Below are 27,905 nucleotides of genomic sequence, written 5' to 3'. Positions count from 1 at the left end.
AGGCATGGGCAAGGTCTTCATGACTAAAATTCTAAAAGCAATTGCAACAAAAGCCAAAATAGACAAATGTGATCTAATTAAACTAAAGAGCTTCTGCATAGCAAAAGAAACTATCATTAGAGTGAACTGGCAAGCAACAGAATGGGAAAAAAAAATTTGCAGTCTACTGATCTGACAAACAGCTAATATCCAGAATCTACAAAGAACTTTAAAAAATTTACAATAAGAAAACATACAACCTGGTCAAAAGTGGGCAAAGGATATGAACAGACACTTCTCAAAACAAGATATTTATGCAGCCCAGAAACATATGAAAAAAAGCTCATCATCACTTGTCATTAGAGAAATGCAAATCAAAACCACATTGACATACCATCTCACTCCAGTTAGAATGGAGATCATTAAAAAAAATTAGGAGACAACAGATGCTGGAGGGGATGAGGAGAAATAAGAATGCTTTAACACTGTTGGTGGGAGTGTCAATTAGTTCAACCATTGTGGAAGACAGTGTGGCAATTCCTTAAGGATCTAGAACTAGAAATATCATTTGACCAGGTAATCCCATTACTGGGTATATACCCAAAGGATTATAAATCATTGTATCATAAAGAAACATGGACATGCATGTTTATTGCAGCACTGTTTACAATAGCAAATATGTGGAACCAACCCAAATGCCCATCAATGATAGACTGGATAAAGAAAATGTGGCACATATACACCATGGAATACTATGCAGCCATAAAAAAGGATGAGTTCGTGTCCTTTGCAGGGACATGAAAGAAGCTGGAAAACATCATTCTCAGCAAACTGACACAAGAACAGAAAACCAAACACTGCATGTTCTCATTCATATGTGGATGTTGAACAATGAAAACAGATGGACACATGGAGGCGAACAAAATATACCGGGTCTTGTTGAGGGGTGGGGGCTGGTGAGGGATAGCAGGGTGTGGGGGGATTGGGGAGAAATAACATTAAGAGAAATACCTAATGTAGATGAAGGTGTGACGGAAGCAGCAAACCCCAATGGCACACATATATCTATGTAACAAACCTGCATATTCTGCACATGTATCCCAGGACTTAAAGTATAATAAAAAATATAAAATAAAATCACTGCAGTAAATTTATAAAGGACTAGAGAAAAAATAATTGCCTGCATGAATTCACGTGTGTTTCCTATGTGTGTATGTTACAAGGGTGGAATTACAGTGACTTCTAAGAAAATGATAAAAGATTTGCTTATCTGAATCACATTTTAAACATTTGGGTCCAGACGTATGTTGAGACTTTGTGTCAGAGACAGCAGTATTACAGGCTCAGTTTGTTGAGTCCCATGTATTCTTGACAGTTTTGCCCCATAGGGTCTAAATAATTTTTAGTGTTGGTCTTTAAAAGACTTCTGTTTTATTGCAAATTTAGAGTTGAAAATTAGATATAATTTGATAAATTGTTTTGAAGATGGACTATTCTGTTATTCTCAGGAACCTTATGTACTTGAGTGTCATTATACATTGTTTCTGGGAGGATTTATTTAGTATTTAATAATTTAGCACTAGCCTCCAGTTGTTTTTGCATATGCTGTAAAGGAGGACAAATTCCTTTTGTTTTCAGTTTTATTAGTAGTATTAATAATTAAAATAATCTTGGGATTGAATTTTAGTAGCTATTCACTGTGCAGTATGATATAAATATTGAGATTTTAGCAAAAATAGATCATTATTTTCAATGCTAAGCATTTAATTTTAAGTCTAGGATGTTTTATGTGGGTTTTACAAGTTAGTACCAATTTAGAAATTATCTACAAATCAATTTAATAAAGAAGTCAGGTTCATATTTTTATGTACTTACCATAATTATAAAAGAAGTTGGCAAACCCATATGTCATCATAACTGCGTGTTAGACAAAGTTACATAAAATACTGCTTCATAGACATAATTTACTGTGTAAGATCAATGATGAGAGTATGAAAGCTTGGCAAATATATGGCTTTAATTAATAATCAATAATAATGATAACAACAATAATAAATTTTCCTCTATGGTAGTCATTCCCAAAGGTATGTGGAAGCCCAAGTAAAAAATAAATGAGAATAGATTTTCTTTAGAGAAGACAATACTCCCTGTCCATATAAACTTTGAAAGCAATAAAAGCAAATATCATCATTTTACTTGTAGGAGAAAGAGCATGTTTACTTAGCAGAAAATTTAAAGTATCCATACTCACATTAATAGTAATCTGTTTATTCATTAATAATATCAAGATGGTTCAAATAGACTTAATGAGTGTTCAAGATGACAGTGAATTTACCTATTGTGGTGCTAGCCAAAAGAAAAAGAGTAGATATGCTGTGTTTTAAGTAATATGTATTAGATAATGTTTTCTGTTTTTTCTTGATTTATAATAATCAAGCATTTTTTAACAATGCTGATTTTGCTTGCACTTTTTAACTATTCATTATACAATAGTTTCACTTTCATTTACAGAATTATACAGATTTGTAGTGACATAGAGGCAACTGCTTTTCTAATTTAAAATATTTTAAGATTTTATTTAAAATATTAATAATTCTGCAAAATTGGGAATTACAGATAACACAGAAGAAAGGATATTTACTATCTTTTCACCTAAAAATACATCTGTTAAGATTCTTTTGCATATCCTTCTAGACTATTTTCAAATAAGTTTCATTTTTTTCAACCAAAAATGTAGGTACACTGTACACATTCTTTTGTAATTTGAGTTAATATCACATTGAAGACACCTTATTAAAATATAATTCTAGAATATTTTGAAATTCTCATGTATAGAAATTACCTCTTCCATAATATAATTTAATATAACAGATATTTAACTGTATGACTTTTACTTTTGCAGAAAACTTTAGTGTTATTTTAGCCAACATTTTGAATTTTTTATATAGAATCTAAATTAAATTAATTTTATTTATACTCATCTGGAGCTTCACACGGATTATGAAATCACAAGTAAATTTTGTCCTTTTACTGACTTGTAACATACAGGACATCAGCATGTGTCTTTTAAAGATAATTTGTAAGATAATATTTCTTTGTATTTGCCTATTTTTATTCAATTTTTAGATTTTTTCAAGGTTTTTTAAAGATCCTATCACTCTCTGGAATTTAAAGAGAATGAAAATATCGAAAGCTTCTTTTCAATATAGTATCTGAAGATACAACTAAGAACTTTGGAATGGGCACTGAGCTTTTATTATTTCAGATTTGAATATGTTAAGATAAAATGGAGAAATCTTAAATTTAAAAAAAACAAAATTAATTGTAAAAACTGTGGCAATGGGTTCAAATTCAATTTGAACAAATTTCAATTCAACAAATTCATTTGCTGTATTTTGATTCATTCATTAAGCAACAATTATGAATATCCCCATAACATGCCAAAGGCTGCAAATAAGCCTGTCAACAAGATGAACATAGTTTCTGTCTAGACAGAGCCTGAGAGAAGGCTTACAGATGTGAGAACTGAAAATTTTAACAGTGTATGAGAGAGAAGGGTTGGATCTTTTAAACCAAATCCAAATAAGATTAAGAGAAGAAATCCTAGAGAATGAGACTCTTTTAAAATTATAATTATACTTTAAGTTCTGGGATACATGTGTAGAACATGCAGGTTTATTACACAGGTATACACATGCCATGGGGTTTGTTGCACCCATCAACCAGTCATCTACATTCGGTATTTCTCCTAATGGTATCCCTCCCCTAGCTCCCACCACCTGACAGGACCCAGGGTGTGATGTCCCTCTCCCTGTGTCCATGTGTTCTCAATATTAGGTGAAAAAATTATATTGATTCAATAATACAGTATAGAAATAATGGTAACTCATGATGTTATTGTGGTATTAAAAATAGAGATAAGTGTATCATTTGAATGCTGGGGAAGGGGAATAAGAATAATTCAAGATGATACGCATGTTTTCCATCTCATGTCTTGCATAGGTAGTGATGTCCTTCACATAAAATTCTCAAAGGAGAAAAGACCATAATTTGCATAAAGTTCATAAGTATACTCATGTTATCATATTTGATTGAAGTAGCTTTTTAATTTCTGTAAAACATCTGTCACAGCAAATGTTATTAATTTGTATTATTAATTGCTTGGTAGTTTTAATTGTGTTTAATTATTAAATCATTTTATTGTATTTTTGAGTTATTTATAGCTTATTTAATGTTTGAATACGTTTAAGTGATAGTGAGGGGTACACAATAATTTTTTTTCCTTTAAAAATCATTTCTTGAGAGTATACTCATCATTGTGGATGGGAGGCAGGACTAGATTGCAGCTCTGTCTTGGACAGACAGAGCAGTGTGGGGAGGCTTGTCTTATAAATTTTAGCTCCAGAACAACTGCAAGAACAAATCAGGAATCCCGAGAGACTCACAGACCCTCTGAGGGAAGCAGACTGGACCTGCAGGACCAGGGAGAGAGATACCCTGGTGAGTGCTCAAACTGCGGAAGTGAGAACCAGAGACCCTCTGCTCCCGAATACACACCACCACTGGGGAAACTGAAGGTCTGCTTTGCAGGAGAAGTTTTCAACCTTACCTGGAGCTGTGTCAATTTAGAGAGCCAAGCAAAATACAGGGGTAGAAGCAGCAGCTGGAGAGGCCCTGAGAGTTTGCTGGGTTCCTAAGAAGGCCATTTCTGCCAGGCACCAGAGGGATCCTTATGGAGGGCAGCCAGAGGCGTGAGGGAAATCACCACAGAGAGAGAGAAGGAAGTCTCCGGCTGAATTTGGTGAGAAGCCTCCTGGCCAGAACTCAGGGGATGGCATGAACTTGAATCTGGCATGCAGACCCTACAGGCAGGAGAAGAATCAAAACCGTTTTCTTTTGCTGCTGGGAGGCAGGTAGCCTGGGGCCAAGTTCTGAAGCCCAGCTTCCCCACAGGTTTAAGGTACACAAATAAGTAGATCTACTATACACCAAGTGGAGAATCAAATCAAGAATTCACCTCCTTCTACAATAGTAAAAAAAAAAAAAAACTTAGGAATATATCTAGCCAAGAGGCCAAAGACTGCTACAAGGAAAACTACAAAACATTGCTGAGAGAAATCATGGACAACACAAAGAGAAACACATTACACGCTCATGAATGGGTAGGGTCAATATTGTGAAAATGAACATACTGCCAAAAGCAAGCTACAAAGTCGAGCAAGTCTCATTAAAATACCACCATCATTTTTCAAAGAATTAGAAAAAAACAAAACAATTATAAAATTCGTATGGAACCAAAAAAGAGAACACATGGCCAAAGCAATTCCATGACTCTAGGAAATTTACAGTTAAGTTGCACCATCACCACACTAATATTTTTAAATACAATTGTGGCTACAGCATGTTTTTGAAAACATATACAGAAGTGCTGATGGGGTGTGCAAAATATTTCAGAATGAAGATCAGTGTGGAACATGATTTGCCTTTGGTCTTGTACATCACATAATAGGAAAAGTGCTATACATGTGGACAAAAATTATTTTACCAGTAGTAGAGAAGTGGCATTTTTCTGTGCCTGTTTTCACAGAAGGGCAGAAATATACTTAATACATTTTCATGGCAACCTGCCACCATCTTTTCTCCCTACACTTGAAGTTGTCATTGTTAGGATGGAGCCTTTTGCACTGCAGTGTGCAAAAATAATATCCCCTCTGCCTCTCTGAGTCTTGCCCTCTATTCAAAGTACTTAATTTTTCTGATTCATCCTTTTTATATGCTTTGTCAAATGCAAGTTCTTAAGTTCTACAGAGGAAGAAAGGGGTGGGAAATAAACGGCTTATTCTCTGCCAACTTTAAAATCAATGTTCACAATGGATATTTTTCAATTAATAATGTCACATTTCTCACAAAATTGTTGAGTAATAACTGCCTAGTCATACGCGTGTTCACAGTGGATAGAGGCTAAATGTTTATGTTGTAACCTAACATATGACCTTCAGTGAGCTCCTCATGCTGACAAGTCTGTCTTCTTATAAAGAAATATAATCAGCATTTAGAAAATATTTATACAAAAATAATTTTTGAGACTTTCTTTGAATTTCTGTTACCTTTATGCCTCTTAGTAACAGTGGATGTCATGTGCAGACTTGGAGTTATGAAATTTGATATGTAGAACATAACAATGTAAAATATTGGCTGATTTGTAAACACTTCATTGCTACTCTGTGGAAACAAAACTTCCTAGCTGAGAATTTGCAGTAAATTTTCAATCTAGTCTTATAACAACAATGAATATCTTACATGTGGACATTATTTTATAGGGAAGAAAATCCTATACCATGTACTTTATCAGTTAGTCTTTGAAACTCTGAGAAACAGATATATGAATTTTGTTTTAAAGATGAAAATAATTGATAGTGACCTTAAGTGACTTACCCAGATCACATAGGCTTGAATTTTCAAGGTTGTTTTTTTTTTTTAGCTAACCCTAACTACCATAACACGTGTTTCCACATCAAGAGTTAAACTGATAATAAAATTGATATGGTTAAAAACAAGGAAATGAGATATGAGTAATTTCAAAATGTGCTTCAGTAATGGCTAGAGTTCATAGGCCTTTGCCGTATTTGAAAGCATGGGATTGTAGTTAGAAAGTAATCTGTGTTCAAAGCATAAGTCTGCCATGCTTTTTTGTGGCCTTGTAAACATTGAACAAATGCCATATCTTCTATCAGCCGGGTTTTGTTATCTCAGTAATAAGTGATAATTCCTGCTCGTTAGATTTATTTTGAAGATTAAATGAGATAATACATGAAAAGCCTTTAAAAACTCGCTTGATACTTATTAAATATCCTATATGTCCTTTTCATTGTAAATATTTGCAAAATTGCTTACTAAAGAATTATGTGTTGTAGGCTTTACAAATTATCAAATTAGGGTAATTAAGGACAAGGGTAGTTAGCAAAATTGATCCTGGTTATTGAGAGTTTTTAACAACCTAGAGCCATTTGCTTTTTTCTCAAACATGGAACAAGCACTTTCAAGGCCAATAGATCCAAACTATGATGCTAGTATTTGGAATATTGGGTAAATTTAAAACCTAAATTAGAGAAATTTTTGAAGTCTATGAAACAGAAATTGGTTCCTAAAGTGGGTGATGTAACAGTTGTGACTCACTCAAATGCCATGAGGAAGAGTGTAAAATGGTATTGTAATGTAATTGCCTCAGTGCCAATAATTTTATGTTGCTTTTATTTCTGTGGACTAATATTTTAATCAGTCTTATTATAGTAGAACAAGGGAGACAGAAATGCCAATTACAATAAGTATCAAAAAGAATTATACTACATGCAAAGGTATCATAAAGAAGAGATTTCACATTACCTTTTTCTTTTGCTTCTATTCATTATTTTTTCCCAATATTTGCATTGACATCAATATTCACAGAGCTTATAATGGAATTAGAAGAATCATTAGCTATTAGAATTAGCTTGAGTTGCAAGAAAAGAATAGGAGACTAATGAATAATCTGACTTGTCACTAACTCCTATAATACTTCTGATTACTTCATGTAACACAAAATCGAAAAGGTAAGAAAGAAATAAGCAAAGGGTCTGTTGGGGGAAATAGGGGAGGGACAGCGGGGGGTGGGGAGTTGGGGAGAGAGAGCATGGGGAGAAATGCCAGATATAGGTGATGAGGAGGAAGGCAGCAAATCACACTGCCACATGTGTACCTATGCAACAATCTTGCATGTTCTTCACATGTACCCCAAAACCTAAAATGCAATAAAAAAATTTTAAAAAAGAAAGAAATAAGCAAAACACATATATTTTGTTTTTTAAGAAAAATTTTGGCAGCTGTTCAATATGTGCGTAGCAAATGAGTGTTGGCACTTCTTATCAGCATCTTGATTATGCTGATAGGAAGTTTGGAAACAAAATATAGAAAGAGGATCCTAGTTTGGCTTAACTGGATACAGTTGTGTTATTTTCAGGTTGAGTCTAGTAGCTTGTATACTATTGAATCTTAAGTAATCAAATGGAAACATCATTTTCTAAGGTATCAGTGATGAGCAATGTGCTAGTCTAGCCAATGTGGAGGATACAAAGTGGGCTGAAAGAGACAGAGAGAGAGAGAGAGAGAGAGAGAGAGAGAGTGTATGTGTGTGTGTGTGTGTGTATGCGCGCGCGCGCGTGCGCGTGTGTGTGTGTGGTGGAGAGGGAAAATTACTTGTCAGAAAGGAAAGAGAAATGTCTAGGACAAATAGTCATGTGAGAAAAAAGAGCTTGTCTGTAAGATCAATTAGGAACTCTTCTTGGAGGAGGCAAAATTTGTAGTGTTGTGGAAAGAATGACCACACATCTCAATTTGCTGGGACAGATTCAGCATACTTACTAATAGCATCCTCTTTCCCTCTCAAAATTATCCTTGTTTGGACCAAAAATTTTACACAAACAATACAGAAGTTTTAATTGTTCTTTCCCCATCTTTAAACTGTGTTTTTAGAACAAAGAAGAGTTTCCTTTCTATTGGAAGGCCAATATTGTTTATTACAATAACTAAAACAAATTAATGGAATCATGGGAAGTGTTAGTAATTTTCATTGCATTTTGCTGCATATATGAATTTTTAAATATTTTCTTTCTTCCTCTCAAGATAAACAGAAAAATCAAATTTCAATTTGTGGAGTTTAAAATATTAAATAAGAGCTCTATGTAAGGCAATGATCACATTTTTGTGAATAGAATTATAGCTAAAATGAACACTCCACAAATGTAATGCATTCCAGCTCACTCATTATCTATAAACTTAGAAAGGCACTCTTGTGTAAAGATTAAATACCTGACTAAGATTCAAAGACCAGGGATGGCTCTGCATGACCTTGGGCCATAACTTTTCTTCTCTAAATTTAAGTTTCCTCATCTTTGAAATGACAGGGTTAAAATATATGATCATTAAGGTCTCACCCAGCTCTAATAGACTATTATTTGAAATTCAAATAGGTTAATATAAATTTTACTCTTGGTAGTGAAACTCTGCTGAAGTGATTGCTTAAAATAACTGAGAAAAAAAGGGTAAAAGTCATTAAAAGAAAGTACAGAAATGTGTCTGGATAATGCAATAACAGAGGCTAAAACCAATGAGCAATTGCAAAAGGCTTTCTTTATAAATACTTATTTAAAATGAATTAATATACACTTCTTGTTACTTTATTCTTAAACATGAAATTGCATCGAATTACTTGAGGTGCTTGTTGAAACACAGATTCTAAAACCCACTTTCAGGTGTCCTGAAGGCAATTATCATGCTATACAGCAGTATTTCCAATTATTTTTCTGAATTTATAGGTCCAAAATATTCTACTGCTTTAGATTGTATTCTCCCGGAAAGAGATCCTGAGGCAAAAATTTAGGAACAAGTGATTTATTAAGAAGAAACGGCTGGTGGTTGCACATGAGGGGAAGCAGAGAAGAAAAGGCAATCTCTCCAGGGAAGTTTGTATTAATAACTTCAAGTGATGTCCCGTACTCAGCCTAAGCCACGGGGAGTTCTAGAGTATGACTGAGAGTTTTCTCAGCAAAAGAGTTGGACTTTTGTACCCTGACACCAGTCATTGTCTGTGGGTCAGGAATTGGGAACGTGTAGAAGTGGGATTGAGTGGAAATGTAAATTTCCATCCATTTCTAGCTCTTCCAACTGGAAAGACAGTTGTAGTGCTTAAAAGAGATCCCAGAAGTCATTTTCAGGTGAGAAATTTTAGCAGAGAAATTAGGAGAAGCTGGAAGATGGGGCACAGTATCTAAGAAGGGGAGGTGAAGGTTTCTCAGCAGAACTCAGAGCGCTCACTGCAGCTACTCACTTACCTCTCAAACTATTTTTGAGGTCCAACTAACATGAGAAGTGTTATATGCTATGCCTCCCTCAGAGATTGGTAATGCACAATAGCCTATTATAGGTCTCATGTAGTAATAGAATAAATAAATTATTCATTTTTGTTCCAATCCAGTATTTCTCAAATGAATTTGACGAATTTATCTCATAACTGCCATCTGGAAAAAAACCCCATTGGAAATTCGGCAACATGACATCAATAATTTTTAGTTAAAGAAGAGAATTTTATTAAAATATAGCTTCCCCTGCCCCCCCGCAAAATGGTATCTAACAGCAACACTCTGAAGTACAACAGCTACCCACAAATATATTTATTAAGGCATGGGTACACACATATTACAAACTCACACTAACAATAAGAGATGACTGTCAACGTATTTGATAAACTTGAGGGATTTTCTATGACCAAAGAGCCTAAGGAAATGGGATTGAAAAATAAAATTTATAGTTTTAAACAGCCCCATGCATGCAATTCATTAGGAGAAACATTCTGCCTTCTGATTCCTAAATTCAAGATCTATATCCACAGAAAAGGCAATTGACTGTCTCTGTCTTGGGAGTATGACACTTAACTGAGGCAACATACTAACCTTAGCCCCTCCCCATAACATCCGTAAGTATAAATTTGAATTTTATATTTAATGGAAATCTGCCACATAAAAGAGAATAACCTATATAAAAAGAAAGAGTAATTGAAAGTGACTCATCACTCCTGGGAGTATAATAACTAAGCTTACCACTTATTTTCTTCTATGTGGTCTAGTCAGTGTCATGAGCTTTAAATGTGCCATTTCATATAATTCACATGATCATCTTGAGAAGTAGGAGATTATAAAACTAATTCAATGAAATTGTGAAATTTGTTAAAAGCTATACAACTAGAAAGTGATTAAGTGGAGATTCAAAACTAGGTCTTCCTGAATTCTCATTAGATCATGCTAACTATAGTTAGAGCAGTCAAGATTAAGTTTTTTGTCTAATTAGAGAAATATTAAGCAAGCTCTTCTGAAAGAGCCGCCTGATAGAAAAGCATTTTTAACAAATCAAATCTGTTTCAAAATCTAAAGCCTCAATTATATTTTCAGTTTGCCATTTAAGAGAGTTGACTGGCACTGGAATGCACAGATAACAAGATCAACGATATTCTTATACGTTGCCGTTGCCTGTTGGCCAGTACAGACTGGATATAGCTCTCACCTTCCTAGGAGATTTGTACAGACAACCTGGGGTTATGAATTAATGTTGTGAAACAATGGTAAGCGAACATCTTGAAAATTCAGAAATTCTTGAAAATCATTTCCTCTAAGAACTGGAAGGAAATTATAAAACCCTATTTGACATCTTTAGTAAGAAATAGATTCTATGAAAGAGAAACAAAACCCACAGAATTTTGTAGAAAAGGAGAGATAGTAATGTTTTCAGGGAAAATGAAAGTGCAATAACTGAGTTGACACTGAGAAATTGGATCAATGCTGTGGAATACCTGAGTCACCCCTTCAGAGTCACTCTTCCACAATGTACAAGGGGAAACAGGATTAAAACAGTGACAAAGGCTACAACACATGTGGAGTTGGAAAGTAAAGATTTAATCTATGAGTTGTCAGTGTCCCTGAAGATAATACCAAAATAATCAGAGGCAGTAATACAGAACTGATTTATTTGTAATTCATAATAGAACACAGGATACAGATAAAAATACTGTTTTTGTAAGAAAAAAAGCATACAAAGATACCTATATCTAGAAAACATTTGAACCATTTTTGACTTTAATGATATATTAAAACAAACTTTTATATGTATCCAGGTAGAAAATTCTGCTTATTTCCAGAAGAACACAAATTGTCCTGAATTCAGTCTTATTTACAACAAATGCTAAAATTGAATAGGCTAAGGTTTAGAGTTTTGATCAAGAAAATTTGCAATTTAATACTTTACATCCAGCTAAGATGTATTTTAAATGTGAAGGCAATAATAAACTACTTTCACTTATATTAAGATTCAGATTAAATGCCTTTGTATATACTTCATAAAGTTATTTGGAATCATATTCCAGTTGACAGTGAAAACTCCAAATAACAATTAAAGACTTTGGAAATTTGGAGATTAAACAGCTCAATAGACCTTTCACAGTAACAAACATATCACCAACTAGCATCTCAAGATTTGAAGAAATCACCATTTTACCACACCACATCTATTTGAACTGGCCATTTGATTAATCTGTAAGAAGACTGAGTTTTTTCCTCCTCTACCCATGTATGCAACTTTCAACAAGAAAGTCAATGAATTATTATCACTAATGATAGGTATAAATTAAGTATTTTGAATCCCCCAAAATTCTCTAGGGAACAACTCTCCCAGAGGTAGTTTTCTGCTGTTTGGAAATCGAAACAAATGTGATTACAATTTTGCTTAGGCATAAGAAATTGTGAAGCAGGCACACCAAACTTTGTAAGCATGTGAAAAGCAGCCCATTAAATGTTAAAGTTGTTGTCTTTGAATGTTGGGACCATGGGTGACATTTTCATATTTTTATTCTATATTTTTTCAAATTTTCTGTAATGATCAAGTTTACATTACAAAATAAATCTCACATTGAAAAGAAAAAAAATAAATAAAACTACAAAATATCCAAACCCTGAAAGTCCAAAGTTCTTTTAAAAAGTAGTTTTGGGTTGATGGCTGCTTTCATAAACAATTCTGGTAAAGTTGGTTTTCCTTTCCCCACTTTTCACTCAGTGCAATAGATATGCTTCTGGAGTTCTGTGGCAGGCAATAATCTAAAGAAGTTACGTCAAGGTTCTTATCTTTAGTTATTTAAATAGTAGCCTTGCTACTTCTGAGAAGGGACTTCAAAGATACAAGCAAGGTTACTGATCAGTTGATTTTAAAAGAGGGAGTTTTTCATGGATTATCTGGGTAGGCCCAATTTAATCATTTGAGTCCTTTAAGAACAGAAGAGGGTGGCAGAAGAGGAAGGAAAAGAAATTGATTCAAAGCAGGAAGATGCAGGAGAAGCAGATGAAGATTCTGTACCTCTTTTGCCTTTAAGATGGAGGGGACTCCAACCCCAGTGGTCCAAAAGCTGTAGATTATGGGTGGTCTCTACAACATGAGGACAACCCCTGGCTTACAGTTAGAAAGAAAACAGTGACCCCAGTCCTATAGCTGCTCAAAACTGATATTTCACAAGACAACTTGTTTGAGTCTGGAAAGGGATTGTCCCCCAGAACATCCAGACAAAAGCTAGACTGCTTGATAGCTTAACTTTGGCATCATAAAACCCTAAGCAAAGAACCTAGTCATACTCACACTTTTGGCCCACGGAAGTAGAAGATAATAAATGTTTCTTTTAAAGCCTCCTAATTTGTGCTAAATTGTTACAGCAGCAACAGAATGTCAGGCCCAAATCCTTACTTGTAGGTTCTATAGGAGCTTATAGTCTTAGGCTTTTCTTAGTCCTTCTCCTAAATCATCTATCTATGGCTGCTATTTATAAGCCTTGCTAAAGAATTTAAGGGCAATCTGATAAAATCACTTAAGGCAAAAAACATATTTAAATATGAGTGTTTGCACCTTGATCTAAAATGGCGACTTTTACTGGGAAAATTAGGTATATAAATCTATACAGTTTAAGAAACATTTTGCATAGGGGTTAAGCTAATCTTCTCTGTATCATTCCAATTTTAGTATATGTGGTGCTGAAGCAAGCATTACTTTAGGAACATTTCGAATGAGAAAATCTCTTCTCTCTTTAGTAATAATACATAAGCACTACCATGGGCCTACTTTGGAGAGCCAACATTGGTTATTAAATTTGTGCAACTTGGACTGAGATCCTGGATTACGTGGCATCTTATATCTGAAATTCTCTGATTCTCTGAAAAGTGACATTTTAATTGTTGTCAGATAGTTAATATATAGTCCAGATGCACACGTTTACTGAAAGGCAATAATTATTAGTCTATTAGTATATAACAGTTATTTTCATTACCTAATATCTTTGTTTTCTAAAACTCTTATCTAGGTTGCTTAAAACAGTTTTCTCCCTAGTATATATAGAATGTTGTTTTATATAGAGAGAAATTTATGGCTTGGCATAACAGCTCATGCCCTGCAATCCCAGCACTTGGGGAGACTGAGGCAGGCAGATCAATTGAGCCCAGGAGGTTGAGGCTACAGTGAGCTGTGATAGCACCATTGCCCTTCAGCCTGAGTGACAGAGCGAGACCCTGTCTAAAACTAAAAAATGAATTTATGTATTATGAATATAGATGTATGGCTAGAAAAAATGCAATAAATTGGTCCCATGTGAAAATGTTTATTTTCTTGGATTTATGGACGCTATATTTTCCAGTCATTCAAACTAATTCACTGATTAATGTTGTCAGTTACGTTCTTTTAATCTGTTAAAATGCAGCTGCTCATAAAAACAAAGTAACTAGATTTAGACTAAAGTAATTATTTCATTCCTTTGGTATTGTTGAGAAAGTTAGCTTACAGTGTCAGAGGTAAAGTTATCCCTCGTTTTTCACAATTTTACACAAAATTATCACTTATTTCACAAGAAGTTCACAAGTTTTCACTTGTGTATGTAAATTGTCTCTGTGTTAACATTAATTAGACCAGACCTACTCCAAGCTTCTATGTCAAAGTTTATACTTCTAGTGAATAATTTGATTCTGAATGCAACTATCAGGTTTATTATCTAAAGTACAGTAACTCAGGAAAGCTTTTAATTAGTTCTTTAAATTACTTGAGACCTTTAAGCCAGCTGAATGGTTAGGGCAAGCCTTCAGTTATCTCCTCTGTTTTGTAATGTTATCATTTGGCTAAGAAGCCAGATGGAGACTCCATAGAGAAACCAGGAAGCACCCTCAAGTGGAGAAAGTAACACTTTATTTTTTTACTCATCTTAGCTGACTCCCTCTACATAACCTTACTAGATATGACCCTGGTCCTGAGTCAGATTTGAAGATCTGTATCTGAAGCTGATTTTAAAGGATCAGTGTAATATGACAACAAAAACAGTGAGTGTGTGATGCTGCCTTGAGTCAAGAAATTATAGGGGGATGCATATTTAATTCGAATTTCAACTAGGTTTGAAGAAGAAATTAGAAAATACTTATCAAGAGCAGACAATAGCAATATAGTAGCTTTCCTGTGGAAGAACCAAAGACAAGTATTTTCAAGCTCCATATAGGGAGAGTGAGCAGATTTGCAGCTGTAAAGTATGGTCCCAGGTGGAAGATAATTGGATCAAGAGATTTATGTTCATCAGATCCTTATTGTTCCTGCCTCATTTCCTGAGTGACTATGAAAAAGTAAGGACCAAGGTAACCCAAATATATGCCATGGTTGTCAGAACCTTACCCACTAAAACAATGGGCAATTGCTATTTTAAAAGAACTATTTTTATAAGGTTAGAACATGAAGTAAAATACTGTACTGAGGATGAGAAACCTTCTAATATTAAAAGTATATATGCATCCTACATATTTGGTGAAAACAGAACAAAGAGAGAGTGAAAATGAGATATACGTGCTGTTAGGCATATTTTCTAGGTATTCTGACAATCAGGTACTTAGTGAAACTTCAGACTTCTGATTCACATTATTTATAAAGAAGTTGACACCTTCAGAAGCTGTTTGTTAAAATAGATCAAAATTATTCTGTAGTTTTATCATCATTTCTTGGATTTGTTTTTTAAATCTCATGGCAACTACTTTTTGTGTGTTGTTCCCTGATAACAGTGCTTGTCTAAGCCTCAAGTACTTAAGTTCCAAATCATAAAGCTCAAAGATAAATCGGTCTATTACTGAGCTGAGCTAACATTGAACAACTACCTTACTTAGGTATTTGTTGCATTTCATTGTGTCAACAGATACAATTAGAGGATGTTTTCATTATACCAATTTCTATTCAGAGATAAATGATTTTTTTTTCTAAGATACGTGTAACCCAGCTCTTTTCAATAATGCAGAGAACTGCTTGCGTTAAGGTTACTTGACTTGTCCAGATACTAGTCTTTTTTGCACAGAATGCTACAATGCTCATAATTGTACTCTTCCTACTGAGGTCTTGCTCAGGCTTAGTAGACTTAGAGTAGAATTCATTAAAAAGTTGAAATCCAGCTGTACAGGTTTTCTTTTTACTTGTAAGAAGTTGGTATAATTATTACACTACTTAAAAGGTGACTGTACAGAAGGCTTATTGATGTATCATATGTAGAAGTTTATAAACCAACAGTAGAAATGAACAGATGACAGTGGCTGTCTCCCAAATTACTATCTCAAGTACATGAAGTTACACTGAACTATGTCTACCTAGTGGCAGAGAAAAACCAATTAACCTATTTCACGAGGTGTTTTCTGTTTTTTGTGTAATGTTCGCCTAATCCATTTTTTTGATTTTTTTAAAACTACTATATATGGAGGCTTATAATTATAGCTTAAGTTTTTAAATTTTAATATTAATATCATTACAGATTCACATGTAATTGTAAGAAGTAATGAAGGGAGATCTGTGCATCTTTACACAGTCCCTTCTGCCCCTATAGTAACATTTTGCAATACCATTATACAACTCCACAGTCAAGATTTCTATTATCGCAAGCACCCCTCATGTTCCCTTTTACAGCAACACCCACTTTACTCTGGCTCCCACCTTCTTCTTAATCCCTAGCAAACCACTAATCTGTTATTCATTTCTACAATTTTGTCATTTCAGGATATAAAATCATATAAAAATGTAAATTTTAGGGATTGGTTTTTTTCATTAAGTACAATTTCCTGGAGTTTCTTTCAAGTTGTGTATATTAATACCCTTTTATTGCTGAGTAGTATTCTACGGTATGAATATACCAAAATTTGTTTATTCACCCATTGAAGGACATCAGGGTAATTTCCAGTTTGGAGCTATTACAAATAAAGCTGTTACAAACATTTATGTACAGGTTTCTTTGTGTGAATGTAAGCCTTCATTTCTCCAGTATAAATGCCCAGGAATGCAGTCAGTGGGTTTTATGGTAGTTGCATGTTTAGATTTTAAGGTAGCTGTCAACCTGTTTTTCATGGTGTCTGTACCATTTTTTATTCTCACCAACATTGTATCAATGATGCTATTTATCTAAACCCTTACCAGCACTTGTTATTGTCACTATTTTTTATTTTAGCCATTCTTCTAGTTTGGTAGTATTAGGTTATTACAGTTATTTGGCTTTGCCTAGAGGCTAATGATGCCCATGCCTGTGTCCTGAATGGTATTGCCTAGGTTTTCTTCTAGGGTTTTATGGTGCTGGGTCTTATGTTTATATATTTAATCCATCTGGACTTAATTTTTGTATAGGGTGTAAGGAAGGGATCCAGTTTCAGTTTTCTGCATATGGCTAGCCAGTTTTCCCAACACCATGTGTTAAATAGGGAATCCTTTCCCCATTGTTTGCTTCTGTCAGGTTTGTCAAAGATCAGATGATTGTTGATGTTTGGCATTATTTCTGAGGCCTCTGTTCTGTTCCATTGGTCTATATCTCTGTTTTGGTTCCAGTACCATGATGTTTAGATTACTGTAGACTTGCAGGTGAGATGAGCCTGGTACCTCAGTTGGAAATGCAGAGATCACGCAGCTTCTGTATGGCTCTCATTGGGAACTGCTCACTGGACCTGTTCCTATTCGGCCATCTTGGTGGAAATCCCCTTTATTTTAAGAACACAGTCAGAGTTTTAAAATTTAAATCCATGAATTTTTGAATCACTCTCAATGTGTGTCTGGAAAAATCAAATATGTGAAGTAAAAACAAGCAAATAAATAATGTTCGGGCTTATTAAAACACTGCAAAAAAAATACTAACTTGGGTCAGGTGGGTCATACTTATCATACTTATCGTTTGGGAAGTACATTTTGCAATGACCAGATGGTATAAATGACTTTAAGTACATGTACATGAGATAAAAAATATCAGTTGAGTTATAAACTAGTTGGTGCAAGTTTTTTTTAAAAAAACCTTTTTTTCCAGGTTAAAAATATTTGTACACATTGTATTAAGTTTAAAACTACATACAAAAAAGATAAAGAAGGCAAATGTGAATATTTCTACCAACCAAATATAACTCCATTTAATGTTATTTTGGTTTATTCCAAGATTTACATCCATATTATACATGAGTTGGAAAAGTTTTGACATTTTCTATGCTTTTAAACATTTTTTCAAAAATATATTTAATGGTAATGATTTATTAATTAACCTATATTTGAACTTATTTTGGACATTTGGGATTTTGATGAATAGATCATTTTATCTTTCCTCTTTAAATTTCTAATCCACCTAAAACTGTCTTATTTTTACATGGTATGGAGTAAGAACCAAAATTTAATTTTTTATCATATGGTTATCTAATTGACCATTTTCTCCCAATGTAGTCTTAAATCAGGTGAGCATAAAAGTGTTGGTCTATTTCTAGACTCTACAGTATCATTGATCTCTGACTGTTTTTGTGCCAATATTACACTACCCTCATTACTACTGTGTTAAAATCAGTATTCCTATTGGGTGGTTTAAATCCTCCAACTTTGTTTTCTTCTTCAAGATTGGCTTATTTATAAATTTTAGAATCAACTTGTCAATTTCTACCAAAGACAGGAGAGATTTTGACTTGCATTGAATTCAATCTGTAGATAAATTTGAAGAAATTAACTTAATTACTACTTTGAGGTTTCAAATGACTAACATGGTATGTACCCCTATTTACTTAGGTATGCATTAACTGTTCTTAAAAATATTTTTAGTTTTTTATATATAAATCCTCCCCATATTTTATTAGATTTGTTTTTAGATATTTGAGTTTTTATGCTTTTACAATTAATTAATTTTTTATATTTTTTTCCTCTGTTGAAGGCATATGGAAGTATAATTTTCATATTATTTTGGTATCCAGAAACTTTGCCAAATGCTTCTTAATTGTTATTTGAAGTAAATTTTTCATATTTTCTATGTGCATAATAATGTTATCTGTGCATAATAACCATTTTAATTTTTCTTTCCTGAACTTATGTCGTTTCTTAACAGGCTATGACCAATGTTGAAATAAAAAGAGATATCAGGCAATATTATCTCATTCCCAGCCTTGGGGGAAAGTATTCATAGTCCATGAGTATGATCAGCATAGTATTTTCTGGTGTTTTTTTGTTGGATACTCTTAAGATTAAAGAGATTTCCTTTTATTTAGAGTTTGCTAAAAGTTTGTAATGACAGATGGTTGTAGATTATTATTATTTTCTTTTGAAGCCAGATTTTGCTCTGTCATCCAATCTGGAGAGCAGTGGCATGATCTTGGCTCACTGCAGCTTGGGCCAGCACGGACCTCCTGGGCACAATCAATCCTCCTGTCTCAGTCTTCCAAGTAGCTAGGACTGTAAGCATGTGCTACAACACTCAGCTAGTATTTTTTTTTTTTTTTTGGTAAAGATGGGATCTCATTAATCTCATTATCTTGCCCAGGCTGGTCTCACACTCCTGGATTCAAGAGATCCTCCCACCTCAACCTCAACCAATTTTATCAAGTATTTTTTCTTCATCTGTTCAAATGATCATTCAGTTTTTATCCCTTTTGAAGTTAGTGTGATACTATATCTACGTTGACTTTTAAAAGTTGAGAACATTTTAAATTGTGATCAACACTATTTATGATGTATAATCATTTTTATAGATCACTAGAGCCAACTTGATGGCATTTATAATTTGTTACATCTATGTTTATGGGAGAAAATGGACTGTAGATTTCCTTGCTTGTAATATTTTTATCAAGTTTTGGTGGTTTTTGGTGTTTTGTCAGGTTTTCTGTGTTTTAAAAGAAATTGTGTAGGATATATGGAATTAGTGGTATTTTTTTCTTAATAGAACATTTTTTAGGAAGAATTTTTTATGAAATATATAATTTATAATAGATACAGGAATATACATTTTTTTCTTCTTGTATCAGTTTCGATATATTATGTTTCTAAAGAATTTGTCCATTTCACTTATGTTGCTGAACTAATACTTTTAATATCTGTAGAGTCATCACCCTTTTCAAACCTGATATTGGCAGCATCTCTCTTTCCTCTTTCATATTCAGTATTGAGTCTTTAGATTTTCTTTATTGTACATTTGTTTGTGATTTCATTTATTTCTGAGCTTAACTTTGTTATTTTAGTCGACTTTGGGTTAGATTTGCTGTAACTGTTTGTGCAGCAAGGTTAGATATTGAATCTTGACTTTTCTGATTAAATATATCTTTAAAGCTATACACTACCCTCCAAGTCTAGTTTCATCTACATCCCATGCATTTATATACAGCTAGTGCTTGACTTACGACCACGATTGGTTCCGACACACTGACCGTAACACGACTTGGTTGTAAGTCAAGTAGGCTATATGTACAGTACTATGAAATGATGTTATAAAAATCTTTAAGTCATATTTATCATAATTTTCTTTCATTATTGTTATATATCATAATTTTCTTTGTTCATTTTATGCCATTTGTATCATCTCTACACCATTTTGTTTCTTATTTTTACATTCGTCAGGTTTAAGTAAAACACTGCATTACCAGTACAACTGGTTTAATATTTGCAAAACATACAAAAATACAAAATACAGGTGTAAAAAATACCACAGGAAACATTTTCCCAATTGCAAAACGTATCAAAATATATTAGCATGTACGAAACATTTTATTGGCCGCTGGTGCTTGGCTGAGGATCGTTGATGTCATCATCTGAGGCAGCAGTTGGGGTTACAGGAGTTGGTTTTTTCATAAACATGGTGAGCTTTGTCTGAATTGTATGTTTCTTTTTTTCTTCATAAATTTCACGATACGGACGAAACACATCATGCACCATCCGTTCAATCCTTGCAAATCATTCGATGTTTGGGTCCGTTGCTTCAAAATGTGTAAGAAGTTTATTCAGTAAAGATAAACCGTCTGATAATCCCTTAGTGGTGAACTTTCTTTCTGGCTCCTCCTCTTCTTTCTCTGCTTCTCTTCTTTCTTCTTCCACCACTCCTTCTTCTTCCAGTTCGATTAGCTCTTCATTTGTAAGTTCTCCGGATTCTTTGTCTAGCAACTCTTTGACATCTTCCATTCCACACTCCAAAGAAAGGTCTTCAGTGAATTTTACTATGCTTTTGGCCTCTTTGTGAATATAAGTGCGTGCTGGCATCCGTTTCCAAAATAATCCAGTTTCATCAACATTGAAAATCTGTTCTGCTAGATATCCCTCATCTGCAATTAATTCATCCAGACCATCAACAAACTTACGTGCTCCTTCCTCATCTGCACTCACTGCTTCTCCAGTCACTCGAACACTATGCATTTGGAATCTTTTCTTGAATCTCTGGAACCAGCCAGTGCTTGCTACAAATTCTTGACTATAATCTTCTCCAGCACGCTCCTTCAGTGTCTGAAATAGACTTCTCACCTTCATCTGCACAGTAGAAAGACTTAATGGTGTCCGTTTTTCAATTTGATCTTCCATCCAAATATATAGCAATTTCTCCATTTCGTGGATGGGCCCGCTTTGTTGCTTTGTTATAACTGTTGATCGCATGGGTGCAGAACCTTTCACAGCTTCACGAATTCTTTCTTTATTTTTCAAAATCATCGACACAGTCGAGTGTGATAACTTCGTATCACGTGCGATCACATTCACTTTCTTTCCTCCTTCGTACTGCTTAATTACCTTCATTTTCGTGTTGAGATCGATGGCCTTTCTTTCCCTCTTGGCAGGCTGAGGCATAGACAAAGACAATTTCCTCTTGGTAGACATCTTGGGAGGGGTTTGATGAAAAATATCCAAGACACAAAACACAAATTGCTGTACCAAGTCTGGGATAACAGTTGAAATGGTGCACGCGGAGATGGTAGTGCTACCGGAAGCTGGTCCGCACTGTTGTACGCCCAGCTGGGCAACGTTTGTGCTGCCAGACATGGAGCAGTCGTGGCTAGCAATTGTGGTTGTAAAGTCGAATGGTTGTAAGTTGCATAGGTCATAAGTCGATCAATACCTGTATGTTGCTTCTATCATCATTAAGTTTAAAATATTTTTAGTTCCAAATCTGATTTCTTCATTGTTCAATAGATTTTCTAAAAATATATTGCTCTTTAATCAGTTTGTATTTATTAATTTTCAATTGATGTTCAGCTTAATTCCATGTGATTGAAGAATATACTCAAAATATTTCAGTTTTTTAAATTTGTTAGATTAGTATCTTGAGCTAACAGTTTGTTAAATTTTGAGTCTGAAAAGTATATGAATTCTTTCATTTGATGGGCATAATATTTTAATTAAAGATTCACAAGTTGCTTTAGAGTTGTTTACCTTCGAACAGGATTCTATACGGCACTATTTTATAAATACAATTTATGTTCCTGCTTTAGCTATATGAAGTTGAATGTTAAAAGAGCAATATTTATTAGAAAGTACTTTTTTAAAAAATATAAGGTTATTCACTCAGTTTCTTAGAATAAATTATTTTCTTCTACATCCTAAGACCTTCCTTTTAGTAATCTTTAAATCATTTGCCAAGCCAGTGTTAGATCTGAGAAATAGGGTCATAGTTTGGACTTCTTTTAGAAAATACTATTTCTGAATAAATTCAGAAGTGTCTTTCTTAAAAAGTAGAACAAAAATAGAAATTAATAAAGTAAAAAATAGAAATCCACCTTCAATTTTACTATATTATTTATGATACACAAATCTAGATGCTGGAGTACAGAGTTGAAGTATACATATTTATCCTTTATTTATGCAATTGCACAATAAAGTGGAAATAAATATTGTCAGCTCCTCATTGTAGAAACACCACCTTGCTTTGTTCTACTTGATTCCTGGCTAAGTTCTAAAATTACATTAGTAATGATTTAAGAGTTTTCCATTATCTGCTGTTAAATGTTCTGCATGTCTAGGAAGCTCAGAAGCCTCATGTGATCACTTTCACTTGACAATTTGGAATGTGTCAAGACTGCTTATGCCATTGTTTTCTGGCCTCTTTTTTTTTTTTCATAACTTATTTTCCTTCTTGCCACATTACCCGCTCACATATCTGACACTTTTCCTCTTCTTTGTTACTCAGTGAAATGGAGTATGCTTATGTTTCCCTATGGAAGCCCCTCTCCCCGCCACTCCACAGTCAACTGTAATCTATTGCTACATTATATGAATTCCATTATTTTTCCACTGTGTTAACTTCAAGAGCCTTAAGCTGAGTTTTTGTACCATGGGACCAAAAAAGCTATAGTTTGTGAAAGTGAACTTATCATCAAAGCTATATATCTGTAATTTAATAGATTGCTTATTCATTCAGGTATCTGTAAGATTTCCCAGGGAATTTCACAAGTTATGCCATTTTAATGAAACCCATCACATCTAATGTTCAATGGAGAGTACACTAGGCTCTATTTGGAACAATCAGTGATGACAAACATTGGAAGGATGAGGCACTCGAAAATGAATAAGAATTTAATGAAATTTTTAAAGACATCGCTTTACAACTTGCTTCATTCTCATCTCTCCAGATTCCCTTTATTGTGTTTGAGTTTTAACAGTGCTTCATATTTATGTTATTGATTAAATTTTAAATGCCTTTTGGCTTGGAGTTTATAATTTGGCCTTATAATTGAATTTAAGGTAAGACAAATCATAGTCAACTAAAACCCTGGTGTAAGCCATAAAATCGAGCTACATATATTTTTTCTTTAAAAAAAAATCAAAGTAATACTATGAGAATGCATAGAATATAATAGGTAAGGCCACAGTTTCATTCTTGGTGGCATCTCCTTTCCATGCTTGCAACCATATCCCATACGCGAAGCATTGGAGGGCTTTACAGATCATCATCATTCACAATCTGAAGGGTCATTTCTTTAGGGTATCTCTATTAAGTATGTTGGCTGTTTAAAATGTCAGTAATTAAATCAAGACTCATCATGACAGCTGCTGGTTACCTGGGTTTTAAAGGATAAATGCTACTTTACTTAATTGAAGAACAGACTTTAAATTTCCCTTTCAAAAATGAATCCGTCTATCACCAAAAATTACAGAGAAAATTCAAACCTTGGTCTTACCAGAACATGAAGAGAATTTGGCTCCATTTAAACAATAGTGCTTAACTTCTAGGTTAAGCATTACATTTGAACTCTATTATAATACTTATCATTGCTTTTCTACCTATTAATATTGTAGCAAAATTATTTGTGGTTCCTTAAAGGAAGGCTTCTATTTCTTTTCCCAGTCTCCTCTTCTTTTTCTGCTTTCCTTTTTCATTTTCACTTTTCCTCCACTCCAGTTAGAGCAGTTAGATTGTTTATCAAAGTTGGCACAAATTCACTTCCCATGATTATGTGGCAGAGATAAAAATTGTAGGCATGTTAAACCCCTTCCTTTATTGGTGAGTTTTTGCAGGAAATCTGTTTGTTCATGGTGTCAGAACAAAATGTGGAGAAGCACAATACTGAGTGAACTGGCTTTGATCCAGGCTCTGATGTTATTAGCTGAGTAAAAATATCTGAGTCTATGAAATACCTTTTCTTGTCTTCTAATGCAGAGATAATCCTTATTTCTTTTTTTTTTCTTTTCCCATTTATTTTATTGCATTTTAGGTTTTGGGGTACATGTGAAGAACATGCAAGATTGTTGCATACGTACACACGTGGCAGTGTGATTTGCTGCCTTCCTCCCCATCACCTACATCTAGCATCACTCCCCTTGCTATCTCTCCCCAGCTCCCCACCCCCCACCGTCCCTCCCCTATTTCCCCCCAACTGACCCCAATGTGTAGTGCTCCCCTCCCTGTGTCCATGTGTTCTCATTGTTCAACACCCGCCTATGAGTGAGAACATGCGGTGTTTGATCTTCTTCCCTTCTGTCAGTTTGCTGAGAATGATGGTTTCCAGGTTCATCCATGTCCCTACAAAGGACACGAACACATCGTTTTTGATGGCTGCATAATATTCCATGGTGTATATGTGCCACATTTTCCCTATCCAGTCTATCGTTGATGGGCATTTGGGTTGGTTCCAGGTCTTTGCTATTGTAAACAGTGCTGCAGTGAACATTCGTGTGCATGTGTCCTTATGGTAGAACGATTTGTAATCCTTTGGATACATACCCAGTAATGGGATTGCTGGGTCAAATGGAATTTCTATTTCTAGGTCCTTGAGGAATCGCCATACTGTCTTCCACAATGGTTGAACTAATTTACACTCCCACCAACAGTGCAGTAGTGTTCCTATTTCTCCACATCCTCTCCAGCATCTGTTGTCTCCAGAGTTTTTATTGATCGCCATTCTAACTGGCGTGAGATGGTATCTCAATGTAGTTTTGATTTGCATTTCTCTGATGACCAGTGATGATGAGCATTTTTTCATATGTTTGTTGGCCTCATGTATGTCTTCTTTTGTAAAGTGTCTGTTCATGTCCTCTGCCCACTTTTGAATGGGCTTGTTTGTTTTTTTCTTGTAAATCTGTTTTAGTTCTTTGTAAATTCGGGATATCAGCCCTTTGTCAGATGGGTAAACTGCAAAAATTTTCTCCCATTCTGTTGGTTGCCGATTCACTCTAATGACAATTTCTTTTGCTGTGCAGAAGCTGTGGAGTTTGATTAGGTCCCATTTGTCTATCTTGGCTTTTGTTGCCAATGCTTTTGGTGTTTTGGTCATGAAGTCCTTGCCTACACCTATGTCCTGAATGGTTTTGCCTAGATTTTCTTCTGGGGTTTTTATGGTGTTAGGTCTTATGTTTAAGTGTTTAATACATCTGGAGTTAATTTTAGTGTAAGGTGTCAGGAAGGGGTCCAGTTTCTGCTTTCTGCACATGTCTAGCCAGCTTTCCCAACACCATTTATTGAACAGGGAATCCTTTCCCCATTGCTTGTTTTTGTCTGGTTTCTCAAAGATCAGATGGTTGTAGATATGTTGTGTTGCCTCTGAGACCTCTATTCTGTTCCATTGGTCTATATCTCTGTTTTGGTACCAGTACCATGCTGTTTTGATTACTGTAGCCTTGTAGTATAGTTTGAAGTCCGACAGTGTGATGCGTCCCACTTTGTTCTTTTTGCTTAGAATTGACTTGGCTATGCGGGCTCTCTTTTGGTTCCATATGAAGTTTAAGGTGTTTTTTTCCAGTTCTGTGAAGAAGGTCATTGGTAGCTTGATGGGGATAGCATTGAATCTGTAAATTACTTTGGGCAGTATGGCCATTTTCACTATATTGATTCTTCCTAACCATGAACATGGAATGTTTCTCCATCTGTTTGTGTCCTCTCTTATTTTGTTGAGCAGTAGCTTGTAGTTCTCCTTGAAGAGGTCCTTTACATTCCTTGTTAGTTGTATTCCTAGGTATTTTATTCTCTTCATGGCAATTGTGAATGGAAATTTGTTCTTGATTTGGCTCTCTTTAAGTCTGTTATTAGTGTATAGGAATGCATGTGATTTTTGCACATTGATTTTGTATCCTGAGACTTAGCTGAAGTTGCTTATCAGTTTCAGGAGATTTGGGGCTGAGACAATGGGGTCCTCTAGATATAGAATCATGTCATCTGCAAATAGAAACAATTTGACTTCCTCCTTTCCTATTTGAATGCCCTTTATTTCTTTTTCTTGCCTGATTGCTCTGGCTAGAACTTCTAGTACTATATTGAATAGGAGTGGTGAGAGAGGGCATCCTTATCTGGTGCCACATTTCAAGGGGAATGCTTCCAGTTTTTGCCCATTCAGTATGATATTGGCTGTTGGTTTGCCGTAAATAGCTTTTATTATTTTGAGAAACGTTACATCAATACCTAGCTTATTGAGGGTTTTTAGCATAAAGGGCTGTTGAATTTTGTCAAAGGCCTTCTCTGCATCAATTGAGTTAATCATGTGGTTTTTGTCTTTGGTTCTGTTTATGTGGTGAATTACGTTTATAGACTTGCGTATGTTGAACCAGCCTTGCATCCCCGGGATGAAGCCTACTTGATCATGGTGGATAAGCTTTTTGATGTGCTGTTGCAGTCAGCTTGTCAGTATTTTATTGAAGATTTTTGCATCTATGTTCATCATGGATATTGGCCTGAAGTTTTCTTTTCTTGTTGAGTCTCTGCCAGGTTTTGGAATCAGGATGATGTTGGTCTCATAAAATGATTTGGGAAGAGTTCCATCTTTTTGTATTGTTTGGAATAGTTTCAGAAGGAATGGTACCAGGTCCTCTTTGTATGTCTGGTAGAATTCGGCTGTGAACCCGTCTGGACCTGGGCTTTTTTTGGGTGGTAAGCTCTTAATTGCTGCCTCAACTTCAGACCTTGTTATGGTCTGTTCAGGGTTTCGGCTTCTTCCTGGTTTAGGCTTGGGAGGAGGCAAGTGTCCAGGAATTTTTCCATTTCTTCCAGGTTTACTAGTTTATGTGCATAGAGTTGTATGTAATAATCTCTGATGATGGTTTGAATTTCTGTGGAATCTGTGGTGATATCCCCTTTATCGTTTTTTATTGCATCAATTTGGTTTTTCTCTCTTTTCTTTTTTATTAATCTGGCTAGTGGTCTGTCTATGTTGTTGATCTTTTCAAAAAACCAGCTCCTGGATTCATTGATTTTTTGAAGGGTTTTTTGTGTCTCTATCTCCTTCAGTTCTGCTCTGATCTTAGCTATTTCTTGTCTTCTGCTAGACTTTTAGTTTTTTTGATCTTGCTCCTCTAGCTCTTTCAGTTTTGACAAAAGGGTGTCAATTTTTGATCTCTCCTTGCTTCTCATGTGGGCATTTATTGCTGTATATTTTCCTCTAGAGACTGCTTTAAATGTGTCCCAGAGATTCTGGTATGTTGTGTCTTCAGTCTAGTTGGTTTCGAAGAACATCTTTATTTCTGTCTTCATTTCATTGTTTATCCAGTCAACATTCAAGAGACAGTTGTTCAGTTTCCATGAAGCTGTGTGGTTCTGGGTTAGTTTTTGAATTCTGAGTTCTAACTTGATTGCACTGTGGTCTGAGAGACTGTTTGTTATGATTTCTGTTCTTTGCATT

General features: G+C 34.7%; 1 long non-coding RNA gene and 1 other non-coding gene across 2 annotated transcripts in view; one reads left to right on the top strand and one right to left on the bottom strand.

Moving 5' to 3' along the window:
- The window catches only part of LOC116549418, a 195,475-nt gene that overhangs the window by 71,092 nt on the left and 96,478 nt on the right, over nucleotides 1-27,905 (top strand). The gene's annotated exons all lie outside the window — the stretch shown is intronic.
- LOC116549821 lies at nucleotides 13,478-13,583 on the bottom strand. The gene has a single exon (XR_004268097.1). It is a non-coding gene; the product is annotated as a U6 spliceosomal RNA (small nuclear RNA).

Source organism: Sapajus apella, unplaced genomic scaffold (assembly GCF_009761245.1).
Source record: "Sapajus apella isolate SASKATOON/1434 unplaced genomic scaffold, GSC_monkey_1.0 scaffold6, whole genome shotgun sequence".
Classification (NCBI taxonomy): domain Eukaryota; kingdom Metazoa; phylum Chordata; class Mammalia; order Primates; family Cebidae; genus Sapajus; species Sapajus apella.
This window is presented reverse-complemented; position numbering and strand designations above follow the sequence as displayed.